This window comes from Solanum pennellii, chromosome 5 (assembly GCF_001406875.1).
Source record: "Solanum pennellii chromosome 5, SPENNV200".
NCBI lineage: Eukaryota > Viridiplantae > Streptophyta > Magnoliopsida > Solanales > Solanaceae > Solanum > Solanum pennellii.
This window is the reverse complement of record NC_028641.1, coordinates 34,464,146-34,482,832: the sequence shown is the minus strand read 5'-3', so window position 1 is coordinate 34,482,832 and position 18,687 is coordinate 34,464,146. Positions and strand designations below refer to the sequence as shown.

Genomic DNA, 18,687 nt, shown 5'->3' with positions numbered 1-18,687 from the left:
TTCTTAGAATACTCTTAGTTTAGTAATTTGATCATAGATGTTCTTGTGGTGATGACTTCCAGATTTTGGGGAATAATAGATGTTGAATTTTAGAAGTTATTGAATTGGTTTTTATTAATGAGTTTAAGTCTTCCGCATTGCTTTCTGTTGATATTATAATGAAATGTTAAGGTTTAGATTGGTTGGTTCGCTCACATAGGAGGGTAAGTGTGGGTGCCAGTCGCGGCTCGGTTTTGGGTCGTGACATTCATACATGGATCCAACATCATCAATTCATAAACAATTAACCGAAATAACAATAAAAATAAGAAATTCAACGTAAAAAATCACAATTCAATCGATTGCAAGTCATGATCACAATGCCCACGCAAGGGCTAAATCAATTTAGAGTAGGAACATGGGTTCATCATGATATTGGAGTAAAATCACGTTCAAACCAATGTATTAAATTCAATACATATAGATTTAATCATTCAAAATGTCTTTAGAAAGAACCCATGGCTAAATTGAAAAAGAAGAACTTGATAATATTTTTCTCTTTGAAAACATTAAGATTAACTATCTAGATGGAAGGATAACAAGATATGAAGGATAACCATACTTTGTATAGTGTGAAAACCTCTAAAACTTGACTATTCATCCATGTAAATTCAAGCTCCAAGCTGTTCTTGAGCTTTACCAACACTAGTGGTTTCTAGGGAGAATATTTTTGGAGGAAAAGGTTCAATTTTATGGGAAAGGATTTGGAATGGGTCCTTCACGTGTTTGATAACTTATATACACCCAAATATAGGTAATCAATTATAATCAATTTAGGACGTAGAATGAATTTCCCATTCACCCCTTAAATAAAACAGTCCGCGAGAAAGTAAATATAGACCACCATCGACGGACCCAATCGACTGGCCGTCCTTTGGCTTCCGTCGATTGGTACATATCAAATTTTGGGTTGATACCTGCCCAAGCTAAGTGTAAATCGATGAGATTTAACTAACGGGCCGTTGGTTGACCAACTGGCCGTCGATTGACACTACAAAGGCAGTGTCTCAACTAGGCTTGGGTCCTTCTTGTGGGGCCCTTTAGAAGTCATACCTACACGTTTCCAACGTAAATAAAATACTTAATAAGTTTTACAGATCCCATATGAGTTGTACAAAAAACAAATACACGCAACGCGACCAAATAGGCTAGGCCCCATCAAGACACACGTGAGTATCATAACGGCTATCTTTCGAACGCCTTGGACATTCTTTGTCCATTGACCTCCAAACTTCTTGAATATACATATACCATCTTTAAACATTATTATAACTCATTATAATGATTAATAATCTCATGATATACATTATATAAACACTCATGGAAACATGAGACACATAATTTAGTAGTCGTCAAACGTATTGGTCGTCCCTTGAAAATAAGTCACTTTAGGACCTTAGAAAATTAAAAAAAACATGTTAGGGTCTAGAAACCCTAACTCATTTTGGGGTCTTACAATATCCAGCACTTGGGAATGTTCGTCCTCAAATGACACTTATGGCTCTTTAATCAGAACGAGGATTTTATTGTATCATAGAGAATTTCATAGATTGATAACATCATCAAAATCATTTTTGCACTCAATGCACCAAATCAACCAAAACCATTACTCATTCACTCTTTAATGCATCAATCACATAGGTTCTTATCATGTTCATAGGAGGAACATCCTTCTCCTAATCATTAAATGATCATTACACTTCAATTCATTAAGAGATCATCTTGCAAGGACACACATAGGCATATTTCAACAATACTAAAAACAACTATGCACTCATACTTCAACCCACATAGACTTGAGTTAATTGCATCAACAAAGATCTTCATTAGTTAGACCTAGTGCCATGAAGGTCATACTCATCCATACTACGCTTAGTTGTGTCCATGAAGGAATGTCCTTCTCCTCTACTCACTTACATGTATCGTGAGTTCACACCTAAGCAAAATACAAGCTCAATTTCCTCTAAAAATGAGAAATTCTAAACTTTTAAACCAAGGCATGCTCATGTTTTGTTCCTAGGGAAGTCTAAATGGTAAGTAACAACAAGTACATTACAATAAATAAGAAGAAATTTCAAAAAACATTAATCTCTAACGTAGTACTCAACATCACAGTAAGTGCTCTTTGGGAATAATCACGCAAATCATAGGCACACACATGAGCACTTATCTAAACATGCTTTCACTTTTCATGAATAACCCTACAATTATGATTCCTAAACCATAGAAGTCACATAACTTTCAGGAGAATCAATACATTTCATTTTAAAAAGACTCAACTTTACATTGTAATGCTAAACATTACACCTCACAAGTGACTTCTACCGTGTTTCTTATCTTAAAATGTACAACTATCATACAAAAATTCAAATCAAAATGAGAAAAAATGGATGTTATCAAATTTTTTCTTTCATGCACTTTTGAATCTTTACAATAAATTTAAGGTAATGCCAATCAATACATACCAAACAGATAAATGTCATTCAATTCTTACTTTATGCAAAACTTATTCATGAAAAACTTACTAAAAATTTATTAGTTTTGAAGATCAAGTAGAAATAGAAGGATCAGGTAGAAAATATCTACATTCTTACTACTCCATCACTATTCCCAACTTAGGGTAAACCCAAATAAGAGTAACCTAATCCAAAACTTAAGAGGATCTTAACTTAACAACCTTCATTTTCATCACTTAAATGTGATTACAACTTTAGAAGGAATTTATAGTAAGTTAACATAGGAATACGAAGGTATTCTAAGCCATATAATTTTAGTCAAATTATCCTCTAATTATGATGTTAGGTCATACTATTCGACCACATAACGTTTTCATTCAATACAATAGACGCCAAGGCCATACTTCATTCGGGAAAGACAACAAGGAGACTTAGTCATAAGGAGTTTTCTTTTCCTTCAACATTAATGTAAGATAACTTCTAGGTCAATCAAACCCACATCATCACCCTACATAGATAAGAGAACTACCCTCTATTATAGGGAAACAACAGTCCCACAACATCAAGGGACTCACAACATAATAAGAAGTTAGAAACAATTATACGACTCATCATTCCATAATACCCTCATTCTTCATTCTAAATAGAAATTATCCTTTTTATGTTCATTATCATGTTCATAAGCATCAAATTTTTACACATTTAGACAACTTTCAATCAAAGAACAATTTAGTTGATTTCCCAAAAATATTACAGTAAGCTGCCTAGCATTTATAGTGATTATGCCTCAAAACTCCAAAAAGGCAACATTTAAGCAATTGATGGAAAAAGCATGACAATATGAGATATCAAACATTACCAAGCAATCATAATCTCATCACACCTAGGATCAAGTCTATACAAGGGACTCCCATCCATAGTAGGTAACTTATCAATGACCACATATATACCTAGGGAAACATTGAACACCTTTAAGCACATATTCTTATGATAGCATGCTTCTATAGGTAGTCACTAATGTCACGACCTGGATTCTGGAATCCAAATCGCAACCGGCATCGTCGACCTCTTAGAGGTCGCAGACAAGCCTCATCTTACATTTATCACATTCATCTAGTTAAATTTGATGAAAAGTTAAACCTTTTGAAACGTGTGAAGTTTACTTACACTTAAAATAGTCATTACGTATTAAACATTATATACTAAGCTCAACATACATAGAAAATCAGCTAATCTCCCAAACATTTTGAAACAAACGATGAATAGAATATATTAAGTTGCCAAAACGGTCTTACGTCAAAAGGTTCGAAAGAAAATGTGAAAGAAACTCTAGGGACAACATCAACTAGCTATGTCTATATCTAAAGCTAGACTAATGCTTGTAGCATCCTCGAAATCAAGAGGACCTACCAAATGGTCTGGAGAAATACTGAAGTCCAAACCACTGCAAGTGTCGTCAATCTTCTCTCTGGCCTGCACCTATAAAAATAGTAAAAGTAGGGGGTTAGTACGCCACTTGCAAGTGTGGGTGTATGAACACACACACATAAAGCTATGCATGATCAATGAAAGCTCTTCCTTAGCAACATGCTATTTCTGGAATGTCTAGTTATAGACTTTCCTAATTCGTTATTTGTGAATTATGATATGTATATCATGTATTTTACAACTCATTTTATCTTTGATTTCAATACATAAGTATCATAATTTTACAACCCCTCGGGCGAATATTTTAAATTTTAAATCCCCCTAACCCGAGAGCTCTATCTTCCATACTCAGTTTTATTCTCAATCTTTTTCTTCTTCTTGTTGTGGTGTTCAATAATTCATTTTGTCCCATGTTTTACTTAGGAGTGCAATGATTCATTGTAGCCCATATCCACAATGAGCCGATGTAAGTAGTCCAAGGACTAAGGAATGATATCACTATCTTATAGTGAGTCATTCTTTACAGTATATATTCATTGCATTTCATAAGCCATTCTATATTGGCCATGCATATTATTTCATTACTTTCATGTTGGGGAAATTATGAGGTATTTAATTACCATTACTTTCTACTTCTTATTATTGGCGTCATATAAGGAGTCATTATATTCCAATCTTATTTTGTTGTGCCCATTATTTGCTGAAACTTCACGAGTGTGATATTGGCACTTGACATTCTTAGGCTCTTCATCATTGCTCACTTTGAACATACGTTCCATCATCATCATTTTCACTTTCATGGTGACATAATTAGGAATACGATCATGCGAGCATAACATGAAATCTAGTGTCTCCCCACATTGAAAAGAGGTGATATACCAGTAAATATGAATCACAGGCCATGTGAGCTACACATGGAATCCGGTGTCTGTACCACACAAAAAAGGGGTGATCCCCGGCTAACGTGAATCCATATCATGTGTTAACTCATCACCGAAAAGGAGTGGCTCATGGCAATAGTGAACCAAGAACATCTCGCGAGCATTAACCAACATATATGATGTGAGATAACCATGAAATCATGTGTTTGTCCCACACAAAAAATGGATGGAGTCACCCGCCAAGGTGAAAGCATAAATGCCTATCTCGCTTAGGTGGAAACCACTGGCTAGTTCCTATGTTGGCTAGACACAGTTCAAAGATTAGGGAATTAATGAGACTACTTATCAAACTGTGTGGTAGCCTCTTTGCATGAGACTGACACGTGCAAGCACATGCTCATAACTAGTCTATCGGTGCTATGCTCACTTTCATTATCTTCTTTATTTTTTAGAGTTGGCTCAAGCATTAGGAAAGCTTGATTCGAGATTGAGATTTACTTACTCTTTTGATGACATGTAATCCTTACTTCACATTGATGAATGTGAATTATTCTTACATATAATCCTTACTTTACATTGATCAACGTGAATTTTCCTTACATATCACCCTTAGATGTTAGTGAGACTAGTCTAACACGTTCTAACACCTTCATTCATAAGTGTTCTTTTAACATATTAACTTAGGTGTGAGTAAGACTTGTCTCACTTTCTTTAACACCCCATTCTGGTCACTTGCTTAATTTAAACCCCTTTAATAATTTTATAACTCATGCTACTTCTTTACTTTGGTGTAGTATCTTCATTTCATTATTTATGGACGATGAACAGTTTTTCAATGAATTACGCATGTTCAAAATTTATTCTTGTAGAGCATGTTTGGATTGGTCCATTTAACGGAATACCCTTGTATATGGATTAATTGAGTTACTTTATAAGTGCTTATAATGTACTTGATACTCTTAATACACAAGAATTAGCATATGATTAGTATTGGCTCAAGATTTGGGATGTTAAACCAATAAGCCATTTTTATTGGCATAAGCCAGTTTATATATGTTCATATTTAAATTGAATAGGTATGAACCCTTAGCGAATCTTTAAATCATTTTCATACGCCCTTAGCCATTAACATACATTCATTTTAGCAAAGTACTTATAGCCAATTTTATTGGAATCAGATAGCCAATTCATTCAAGTTGTGATTTCATAGAGATCTTTTAAGCCAATCTTAGTTCATGACTTTAGGGTAACGTTTTTAAGACATATTGGACAGAATCATGTTAACATTTGATGATTTTTACATCTTCATAACGCTACAACAACAGCAAGTCAACATTCAGCCAAAACACAGAAATCAAGGAACACAATCACGGACGTAACTTAGCATATCATCGATTCTTAATTTTCATGATAGTATTAACTTTATACAATCACAATTTCATAGATTTATCGACATTCATAGTTAAAGAACATTACACATAAGACCATCCAGCACCACATACCAACAATATGATCTATAACCTATTCAATACGTAATCAAAAAGGAGACTAGGGACAAGGATTTCGACGAGAACACGGGAACAAACATAGTTTTCAAAATCATTGAATCATTGGAAAGAAAGTTCTCTTGGAGAAAAAAGTACAGGAAATAAACCCATACCTTTAGATGAACTTAATCTACGAAGACCACCTCGAACAAAACCTTGAGGATACCTTGAAATTGCCTAAGAACATCTATGCCCTTTTTCCGTTTTAGCATTCTTCTTTACTGCCTCTTTCTTGCATTTTTGTTACAGGTGTTTTTATCGTGAATTCAAGGTTTAAGAACTGGTCTTTAATTATAAAACTTAGGTTTCATAAGTTAATTTCATAAAGTAATTAACCAATTACCAAAACTCCCCTCCTAAGTTGACTAAACATCGGAGAACATAACACTTAGTCAAATCTGGAAATTGGTGTTCACTATGGTTTCGGTCAACATTTTGAATTTATATTAATTAATAAATCCTTAATATAAATTACTAAAGTATCCCTAAGTTATGTGAACTATAATCAACCCTTTAGGACCATCCTAGATTAAGTACTAGGATGTTTCTTTAATTATACTAAGTTAGTGAAAGGATTTCGTTTTTACAATCTAAATTCATTTAAATGTCTAATTTAATTAATTAGGTGACCTAGGTTAATTATTAAAGTACCCTTAGGTCTTTACCATCTTAACTAACTTTTTGGACTATCCTAGGTTAGGTACTAGGTTGTCCCTTTCTTCTCTTAACCGAAATCTGGATATTTTTTCGTGATTTCGGTTTTACTCATTTAAAATAATTAATTAACTTTCTAAATTAATTAATTAAGTATACTAGTATAATTACTAAAGAATCCCAAATTTTTTAGGACCATAACCAACCTTTTGGACCCTCTTAAGATACTTACTAGGTTGTCTCTTCAACTAGTACTTGGTTAGTGTCAATCAGGTTTAGCGTGAGGTTGTCGGGTGCATTAATTAGTTTATTTCGTTTGGTCCTAGGTTAGTTAGCTAGGTATACAAGAAGGTTAGAGTCTATAATTGGTTAGGAAGTTAGGCCCCACATGGAGTGGTCCCTTGTGCATGTTTCCCCCCCCCCTAACTACCCTAACCAAATTCGGTTAGGGTGAACCCCTCCATTGGTCGCTTCTTCACATGTCTTACACATGGGTTTTTTGTACATTCCTAACGAACTATTATTTATGGTTGATTTGGTAATGTTTACTTATTGTCTCCAAGGACCCTCACTATTTCCGTGGGCACTGCTCACTCTCTACATGATCATTTTAAATGGTTTTGTACTTATGGTACTAGACTAGACACTTGGATGTGGCATAGGTTGTCTAAGGGTTTTTAGAGGTTTGGGATTTTGGAAACTCGGGCGTTGGTAGTTCTGGGTACGACTTTGTAGAGGAGAACTGATAATATGAGCTTTTTCCGGAGTAAGGATGGTAGAATGCATCGATGTCCTCCTTATCTCCTCATATTCGAGTTAAATTGCTTTCCTTCTGGGCTAATTTACTACCCGTACCAAACTTTCCTCCATACCTCCAATCCTTCTAATCATTTCCGCTACTTGATTAGAGATGTTGTGAGTACCTCAATGATGTTGTCCAAACTTTCCCCAGTTGGGCTTGTATTAGACATGATACCTAAACAACTCAACAAGCGAGATTAGAAGCAAAAGTCTGACATCACTCCTATAAAACTCTCAACTCACTTTCTATGGCGTCGTCTCAAATGATAGTGAACTAGATCCTTACAATCAACTCATCATAACCTATCCTCTGTGATGGAATGGATTCTTGTGACTCTTGAAAGAAGGAAGATCCAAAAACAATATTAATAAACTTGAATAAACAAGGTTATAAACGAATCAAGATGAGAAAATAGAAGAATAATGTACCAAAAGATTCGGACTCAAAATAAACCAAGTAACACAAGTAGAAGAATTACTACTTGTTACTTAATTTGAATGATCAAAGGAATCATTTGATGATTAAAACTAGTTACCAAGTAATAAAAAATGTTAATTATTTTTAAATAGTTGAAAAATTGAAAAAATAATGAGATTTGAAGAAAAAGAAGAAGTGAATTTGGACATATAGAAAAAATTTAAACCTAAAAAAAGTTTATCATTTTTAAGACTTTGATTAGATGATTAAAACTAGTTAACAAGTAATTAAAGATGTTTATTAATTGTTAATTCGTTATGGAAATGAAGGAAATAATAGTAGATAAAGAATCAAGAAGTTTGGACACTTAGAAAAAATTCTAGTTCCTATAAACATCCCATACATATCATATTTTTGAAGTACAAGAAACGTGCACTTTTTTTGCTCTCTAAAGATGATGCCCAGGCACATCAGGTGTGATTGGGTGTCGGAAGTAGGTTTCTGCTGTGTTGGTTGTTGATGCAATGTCATGTGGCGCTGTCGTAGCAGATGGCGCCTCATGTAGCTATTGGCATGTCAGTCGGCGTCCAAAAGTATATATATATATATATATATATAAATACGTATATACTTCACCTCCCTTTCAAGTTATAAATAATTCCAGTTATAATTATATAAATTACCCAATACAATCCCTTAAAATACGATCACAATTACGTTAAACAACTTTGCAAATATCACAAAATTTTAAGCTCCCAAAATTCGAATAAAACATATTGTAGTAATTAAGTAACGATAAAACTACATGCGACTCTTGGTTAATATTTAGGGGTGTTACACTAACTGCTAACAAGTGAAAGTTGAGCACCAAAAGCCCGTTGGGCTAGTCTAGGAGATAGCCATTCCTTTGTGGAAGTGGGAAGCAATTAATATGGATTTTGTTACAGGGTTCCCTCGATCGCGTCGTAAGGTTTAATCTATTTGGATAATTGTTGACAGACTAACAAAATCAACCCACTTCTTACTGCTCAAGACTAATTTCACAACTGAAGATTATGCAACACNTATATATATATATATATATTTCAAATTTTGACTTTTTTACAAAATTCAACTAATGGACCCCAATAAACACCTTTGACCTACTTTGACTTGAAAAGCTGTATCAAATGTACACTTTCTTCTTTCTTCTTCTTCAAGAACAACTTGAAGACACCAATAGCACATAGAACACCAAGAACACAAACTACACCCCAATACACTCAAATAAACTCGAAATTATCTCAAAATGTAGGATTTTCTTCCCTTCAACTAAGAGAACAAAGCTAAAAATTATTAACTTCCAAATTCTCCTCTATCAAATCACCCACTATCAGAATTTGAAAAGTTTGAAAAGCTTGAAACCCTTCTGTGGTAACTTCACTTCATCAACTCCAAATTGAACAAAATTTGAAAACAAACTCAAAAAACACTAGGCAATAAGGATCTATTGTCAAAAGCAACAAATCAAAACAAAAAATTCTGATTTTAGTTTTGGACAAATTTTGAACTTTTTCTTTTTGTTATGCAACCCAAGACTAGATCTGTGATACGAAATGATAAAAATTAAACAAGGAAAGAAATAAAGAAAATAATGATATGTGGATTAATACTAAAGATTTAGAAATTATGGGAAACAAAAGACTAAAACCCTCACCTCCCAATACACTTAAACAACCTAAATTTAATCCAAGGAAGAATAATAAAATGAAACCAAGAATAACATACGGTAACACTCATATAAATTGAATTCCAGAAGTTAACTAGCATTCCAAGAGTTCACCATAATTACTCACTAGGAAGATACTACAATTTGAGAGTCAATATTCAACATACACAAAGTTATGCAAGATGATAAAAGACTAATATTTATACTAAGGAAATAAAGAATACACTTCATTGAAAATTTTACCCTTAATGAGGTAACGACCTTGTTTGGTTGTCTTCTTTAGTGAATTCTTAAAGTAATAGACAATTCCCTGACAATTTTGCCCTTAATGAGATAAGGGCCTTTTATTGTTGCCTTCTTTTCTGAATTCTTGAATTCATGAAATGACGGATTGCACATATGGACTCTTTAAATCTTCCTTCTCATTTTGATGTAATGTAAACACATCCTATGTCCTTCTTTGGTGACCTTCAATCTCTTCCATTGCTTTCCTTTTCATGAACATTGCTTAAAGGCCTTGGAGATCCTTTGCTTGATTCCGTTTGAATGGTCTTGAGGGGTACATGTCATTCATTTTAGTTTCATCCATGCTGCCCATATTATCAAAACATTAAACACTAATCCATAGATATAACACCACAAACCCTAAACCTAAGAAAAAACCTAAACCCTAACCCTAACCATAGACCCTAAACACTAATCCCAAGCCCTAAAAACAAAAATCCAAATATTAAACACTAAACTATAGATATTAAATCCCCAATCCTAAACCTTAAATCGTATAACCTAAAAATAAAACCTTAAAAACTAACTATAACCCTAAGCCCAAAATACCAGAAAAATAACACAAACACACTAAACTGTAGATATAAAACCCCAAATCCTAAACCCAAAACTCTAACACTTAAAAAAAAAACATAACCATAATTATAAACCCCAATCCCAAAATACCAAAACCCAAATGTTAAAAACAAAATCATAGACATTAAACGCCAAACCTAAACTTCAAATAATAAAACCTCAAAAAAAAAAACCTAAACCCGAACCCTAAACCTATCATGAATTCTCAACGTACACCCTAAACCCAATATTCAAAAAACCAAAAACCAAATATTAAACAATAAACATACATATTAAACCCCAAATCCTAAAAGCCTAAAAAATATTGAAACTTACCCTATAACTCTAAACCATAAACCATAAACCTTAAACTAAACACCCCAAGCCCCAAAAAACAAAACATAAAACATTAAACACTAAATCATAGATACTGAACACAAAATCCGAAACTCCAAAAGTACAGCCTAACCCTAATCCTAACACTAACCCTAACCCTTAATCCAAATTCCAAAACAATACTAAACATGATCGCTTCATCAATTCAAAAAATTTTCTCTCTCTAGAATTGTCTAAAAGAATTATCTATCTTGGTTAACTGTTTCATTTATTTTTCATTATAATAGATGGTGATTTGTTAGAAGATCGTTACAAGCCATAAGATCTAGCGCAATTTGAACAAACAATCTTTACAGTTGGAATCAACCTTAGAATCATCATACAATTTCTCGCATGTGAGAGCAAAGGCAGTCGACACTAGAACTGCAAGAGAATTGGACAGAAATCATACAATTTATGCATGTGAGAATTGAATCGAAGTTATGGCAAAAAGGACAGGGCGGATAACATGGTGTCTCAAGAAAGATGTACTTCCATATCTCCTGTAGTGCGAAAATAACAAGCGATAGAGGCAAAAAAATAGCCCAAAAATTTCTTTCAAAATAATATTATTTTTGAGGAAGTTTTATATGAAATGACTACTAGGGATTACTCCCATTTTCTTGAAGAACAACCTACAAAAAAACTACATGAATTAGATGTGTGAATCACTCGAGAAACACACTCAGACAAATACTTCAGAGTTTTGATGAGGGTGTATGAACAAGAACAACTTCTAGAGGAGAATTGAAGGATGTCCAATAGTAGTATACCAAAACACTCAATAAAACATCAAGATGATACTTCGAATTCGGCACATACAGGAAATCATATATTGCAGGATAATTCTAGTTCTTCCTTGGGTTTATTCCATGTGCATGGTGTTAATTCAATTCCAAATCAAACTAAGGACGATATGCATAAAGAGCCTAATTCATCACGTGATCGTAGAAAGGATGGTGAATCCTCTAATTCCAATGTCAAACTACAGGGCATTGGCATTGGTAAGACTGTTATTCCTAATCCTAATTCAACTTTCATGTTTGAGAACATGCTAATACGAGTAGGGGAAAATGGGATTATGAAGGGAAGAATCATCTTATTGAGCATCCTAGTAAACAGTCTTATCAATCTAGTTTTCCTAAAATTTTAGTAATTATATTAGAAATGATCCTAAGAGTAGTAATGAAAGACGAGATCAACCTCCTGGTAATCCCTTGAATCTTCCTAATACTCCCAATCATTCTAATCTTGATAAAAGGGACCAAGTCGATAAACCAACCCCTTATATTGTTGTCCAAACCTATGTTTATAGGCTTAGATACAATCAATCTTAGACTAAAGTTCTAGTTAAATTGCCTTATCCTGAAATACCTAATAAGTACGGATTTCGTGCTGTTTTACATGTTAAAGAAGAGGGTGTTAATTTTTTTTTTGTTGGTTGTAAGTATACTCTAATTTGCAAATTTCTATATACCATGCCTAAAGTTTGAATTATTAGAAAAAACTTGATTCTCCAAACTCAACTTTCTTGGGTGGGGGGGGGGGTTGAAAATAGCTCACTTGAAGTCTAGGTATTTTAATATTGATTTAGATAATGAATTACACTATAATAATTTCTAGACTAACCAAAGAATGACTATAGCTGGCCAAGTAATGAGAATCCAAGCATGGACTCGTAATTTGAAACCTATTGAAGAAACTCGTTTGGTTCATATTTGTATTTCTCTAACTAAAATAACCCTAGCACTATTTTATTAAGGAATATATTACTGACCTTCTTTCACCTATTGGGAGAGTGTTGTATTTAGATTCTGCATCTATTAAGAAAAACAGGGGTAGTCAGGCAGGGGTTAAGGTTCAAGTGGATCTCACTCATCACAGATTTACATATATATATGGATGGGGTTTTTAGGAAAAGATATTACAAATGGTAGATGGCAAAAAATTAGGTATGATATTATTTTCTTATTTCTGCTTTTACTTTAAGAACCAAATCCATCAGGAGACTGACTGCACTATCAAACAAAGGGATAAAGAAAAAAACAAAAATAAAAGATAAGGAGATAGAAAATTTAACAAAAAAAACAAAAACGAGATTGACAATACTTGTCAAATTTTGCAGGGTCACCAATAGGTTGTTCAAAAAAAGGCTCATCCAAATAGATACATTCAACCAAATGAGCAAGAACAAGGACAATCACAAAATGACGAGCAATGGCAAACACAAAGAAAAAGGAATACTAATAAGCAACAAGGAGCTAAGATATCCCTAAACAATATGCTCAGAGCACCATATAAGTGGGTAATACATTATATCTATAGAAAATGCTTTTACTAATCTTGATATGCATGAATAGGAACCTAGTGTAGAGGAATTAAAAAAAATGTTGGCAGACATCGGTCTATAACCCAGGTATCCTTAAGGCAACAAACTCATGGTAAATTAAACCACAATGCAGGGAATTCTGGCAAGGAGAAACATAATATACAGGTACTAGGAAAGGAACTATTTAAAACTATTGCTCAAGTGTCATGTATTGACTCAATGCTCCTACCCCCCGGAACCTATTTAGACTGTGGTTCTAGATAATGTTAATATTGGTGGGATTGCGATTGAAGTTTTTGGAGGTATGGATGGGAGGGTTCAGGAGAAAAACACTAAACTGCAGGATGGGGTGTCCAAGGGGGTAAGTCTTCATGACTTGCATGAGGGTATGACCTACCATTGGAGAGACTATAGACCTACCACTACACCAAAAATAAATAAAATAAAAGTACCACTGAGCATCAAGAAGATATTGACAGAAGAAAAAATAATTAGGTAAGTGAAAGGTTGAATAAAAAACAAAGAAAGGTTATTAGAAGAATTTGAATATTGAACATGGTGAAGAACAAGAGATGGATTCGGATGCTAAATCTTATAGAAAAGATAGGCCTCTTCAATATTATTATGGGGCTGTAAACTCTGAAGATGAGATAGACCCTGACAATAAGTCTATTGATGAATCTGAGAAAGAGCATATTGTTTGTAAGCATCCTAAACCGGGGTTTACTCACAAATTTCATTATAAATGGCCAGGGGAGGTTCAAGGGATTGTTTGACACTAAGTTCTATCACCTGGAGGTAGGAAACCAAAGAGATCTTTCACATATGCTACTACTAGTACTTTTGCACAACTAGCAGGCCAATCACTAGGTCTAAATCTAAAAGTTTGTAATGATTAAGGCCATTTGTTTGAATTCTAGGAGTATTAATACCAAAGGTTCTATGGAAAGATTTCAAAACCTTAAAACCACAATTTTTCATTGATAGCCATCTTGGAACCTTTCACTGATAACTCTCAAATTAATATTGTTTGAATACAACATTACATGGATCATGCAGTGAGCAGTCCTAATGTGAATATCTAGCTGTTTTGGACTAATGATCTTATTGGAAATATTTTGTTACAGGAAAACAACATATTAATGGAGAATTTAACCACACTAATATCACTGATAAGTTTCTATTGTCGTTTATATATACTAAATATAAGGATCACAGGAGGAGGCCTCTATGGGATATGTTCTTATATTTTTCTAATTTGAACCTTACTTGGTGTACCATTGGAGATTCTAATGTCATCACATATATAGAGGAAATCTTCGTGGCATGTCTTACAACATGAACAAAAGTTTTGACTATATTAGTGTGGTCGAGGCTTGTGGTTTGCTTGATTTAGGACATACATGTAATCTTTTTACTTGTTGTAACAAAAGAGACACACATGTTAGAGTTTTGAAAAGGTTGGATGGGGTTGTGGTTAATGATAGATGGCTAGAAACAATACCTCAAACTACCATTCATCACATGTCTTCATTTGATTTTTACCACAATCCTTTGCTATTTGAAATTATCAAGGCAAATGAGAGTCATACTAAATACATCAAGTGTTTACATTGTTGTGTAGATAGTGAGAATTCCTTGGAAACTGTTCAGTAGTGTTGGAATAGGGGGTATCTGGAAATCCTATGTGGAAACTACATCTGAAAATGAAGAGACTATCATCAACTTTTATTAATTGCCAAGAAGAGAATATGGTGATATATATGCTAAAGTTAACGATTATGAAGAGCAGATCTAGAAAACGGAGGAAGATCTTCTCAATAATAACATTTGAAAATTTTAGGCAACAATTACATTTTTTGAATGCTAGCTATATCGGATATTTGAAGTTAGAAGAGTCTATTCTAAAAAAGAAATCTCAACTTCAACGGTTTAAGTAAATGGATGCAAATATTATTTATTTTAATGATCTAACTATGGGTAGAAGAAAATTAGTAATGGTTTATGCAAATCTATCTTGAGAATGAAACATGGATACAAGGTGATTATCATATTGCACAAGCAACATGTAATTATTTTGAAGGTAATTTTACTAGTAAGAATAATAGAATTGATGATAGAATTCATCAGCATATACCTATTGTAGTTACTACTGCTCCGAATCTAATGCTTCAGGATATTCCTACTTTAGGGGACCTCAGACAAGATATATTTTATATGATTCATAATTCAGAACCTATGCTTGATTGTATGGGAGGTAAGTTTTACCAATCCGGTTGGCACATTATTAAAGAAGATTTACTAGATGATGTGCAATATTCTTTTGTTGTCATATTATGCCTAACTTTATGTCTTATGCATGCTTATTCTAATTCCAAAGATTGAACAACCTACAAGATTTAAGGATCTTAGCCCTATTAGTTTGAGCAACTTCTCTAACAAAAAAATATCCAAACTACTAAGTATGAGACTGGCTTAAGTGCTCCTATTTCTAATATTTTAGAACCAGTCAAGGTATGTTAGGGGAAGGAGTATCACAGAAAACATTATGCTTTGTCAAGAAATCACTAGAGGTATTAAGAACCCCCAAATAGGAATTAATGAGGATATTAAATTTTATGTGGCCAATGCATATGATAGAGTGACTTGGTCATTTATATGTTTAGTTCTCAAAAAAAAATTATTTTGAGAAATTGTTTATGACTTAATCTGGAGGATAATGAGCAACAAGTAGTACTCCATTATTATAAATGACCATAGGCATAGTTTTTCCACTCTACAAGAGGTCTTAAGCAAGGAGATCCTCTCTCCCAGCCCTATTTATTTTAGGTGCTGAGGTACTATAAAGAATGTTTGATCACCTTCATCTGAATCCAATGTTTATAGGTTTTATTATGGAAACTAAAGGTCCACAGATCAATCATCTAAGTTGTGCTGATGATGTCATTTTATTCTCCTCTACGGATAATCAATCTGTGAAACATATAATGAATAATTTGGGGGAGTATGAACAAGTTTCTGACCAACTTATTAACACAGACAAGAGTTATTTTATTGTTCCACTTAGTACTTATGAAAATATTATCAGTGGTATTAAGGAAGTTACAAGTTATACTCAAAATAAGACTCCTATTACTTATCTAGGTTGTCCACTATATATTGGAAGTTAAAGAATCAATTACTATTCACATTTGGTAGAACAAATTGTCAAAAGGATCTGTGGATGGCAAGTAAGGATGCTCAGTTTTGGTGGCAAAGCAACCCTGATCAAACATGCTTTACAAACAATTCAGACTCATACCTTGTCCTCAATTTCACCTCTTACTACTACTATCAAATACATTGAATGTATTATTAGTGAATACATTTGGGGAAGAGATCAAGAGAAAAATAGATACCATTGGCTGCACTTAACACCATTAGTGCCTTGTTCTGAAGGAGGGGTTGGATTTAGGAGACCCACTTATGTTAGTTTGTATCATCAATATAAAGAGTGGTAGTTATTCAGGTCTAAACCATGATTATTAGTTAAGTGTAATGACCTGAAAGTACCCCCTAGAAGAAACGACAACCCTTAGGGCGGATCAATTGCGTCTTCGACCTTATGGAGGTCTTGTACAAGCCTTAGCTATCATTCAATACATAAGACATGAGAAGTATTGCTGAATTAAAACTTTTCACGAATAAATTCATAAAGAAAACATCATTCATTGAAGCTAAGGATTGATCTAGTCTACACAAGCAAACTTAAAGACTCGACATAAATATCTTAGGGACACCTCCCTTTAAATTAAATGAAATATACATGATAAGTCTTTATGATAGAAATTAATAATTAGACTTATGTCCTCGAATATAAGAGAACATCATAATCTTTAGAGGCTAGATTCCCAAGCTTTGTCTTCTAGTCTTCAAACACCTCCAACCCATACATATTAAGTATAGAAAAGTATGGGGTTTGTACAAAACAATGTACTAAGTATGACATATGAAAAAACATGCAAAAAGGGACATTTTAGTAAAATACGCTTTCATGCCAAATAAGTAAAACATTCATGAATATAGAATTAAAATAGTATAAGAATCATCATTTATCAAATAAAAATAGAATTCTCATAATTTTAGAACAAAAAGGAAAACTACAGTAACTCAAGTCTATTTACACTGATACAATGAAACATAGAAAAACGTTATAGTGAACCATTCTTCCAAAGCATAGTGAACTCATTTCCCATTAGGTTTCCCTAACAGAGTTATCCTAATATTCACTAAGGTATGACAATAAGGGACCGCCCACACACCCCCTTCAAGACAAGACTAAAGTGATCCTTAAGACTATCAACCATATGCTTACCTCTGCCGGAAAAACAAGTCCATACTCTTGGTTAGATATTTGAAAGACACTCACACAATAAGGATATCATGTAAGAACCCTTCTCTAACAGGACCTATAAATTACACTAAGTGCAATGTGAGAGTAGCATCCCACACTACGAGTCCCACTTAATGCTCCTTCAAGATTCCCTTGGACTAAGCACTCTTAAATTAGTCACTCCTAACTTTATCAAATAAAACGTAACTTTAACATACTTCCTTAAATATAGACCTTAAGTTAACTAACTTCATTTACAAAACATGAAAGATCACACCAAGAATCCCTTTTCGGAAGGTCTACCTAGTGAAATGGATAGATAGCGTCCCATACCACAACCTACCCTAAGTAGTGCGTTCATTTAGGAGACTTAGTTCATTCATTCTTTTGTGGGGGAAAAATCTTTAACCTACATATACCATGAGATCTAGACATGGAATCCTAACTACCCTTATAGATGAAGGTTCCCCACTTTCCTAGGGTAGGGTCTTTCTCTTAGCTTTTACATGGATATGTCCAATAGCTACACATTTGTGGGCGCATAGTTAAGGGATAAGGAGATTGCAACGAAGTAACTCAATCTCTACTAACAAGGAGTACTCATCTCAAGTGGTACATTTTGTAAGACATCTCTACTCACAACGTGCACCTACCCCTTCTTCAAATCCTCTCGGTCCTAAGCAAAACTCTCCCACGAAGTCTTAAACATTCATTCTTAAGGGTCAAGGATAACTTTTTGACATCCCATCTCAACTTACAATGGTATCCCTCCTCCAACATGCATTAGAAAGCTCTTGGGAGGTAGTGAGGTTGCTACTAAGCATTTCATCTCACCTTAG

The 18,687-nt window shown here is 33.8% G+C and overlaps 1 pseudogene; it reads left to right on the top strand.

Moving 5' to 3' along the window:
* The window catches only part of LOC114077169, a 36,730-nt pseudogene extending 22,478 nt beyond the window's left edge, over positions 1-14,252 (top strand).
* Positions 14,253-18,687: the final 4,435 nt, after the last annotated feature.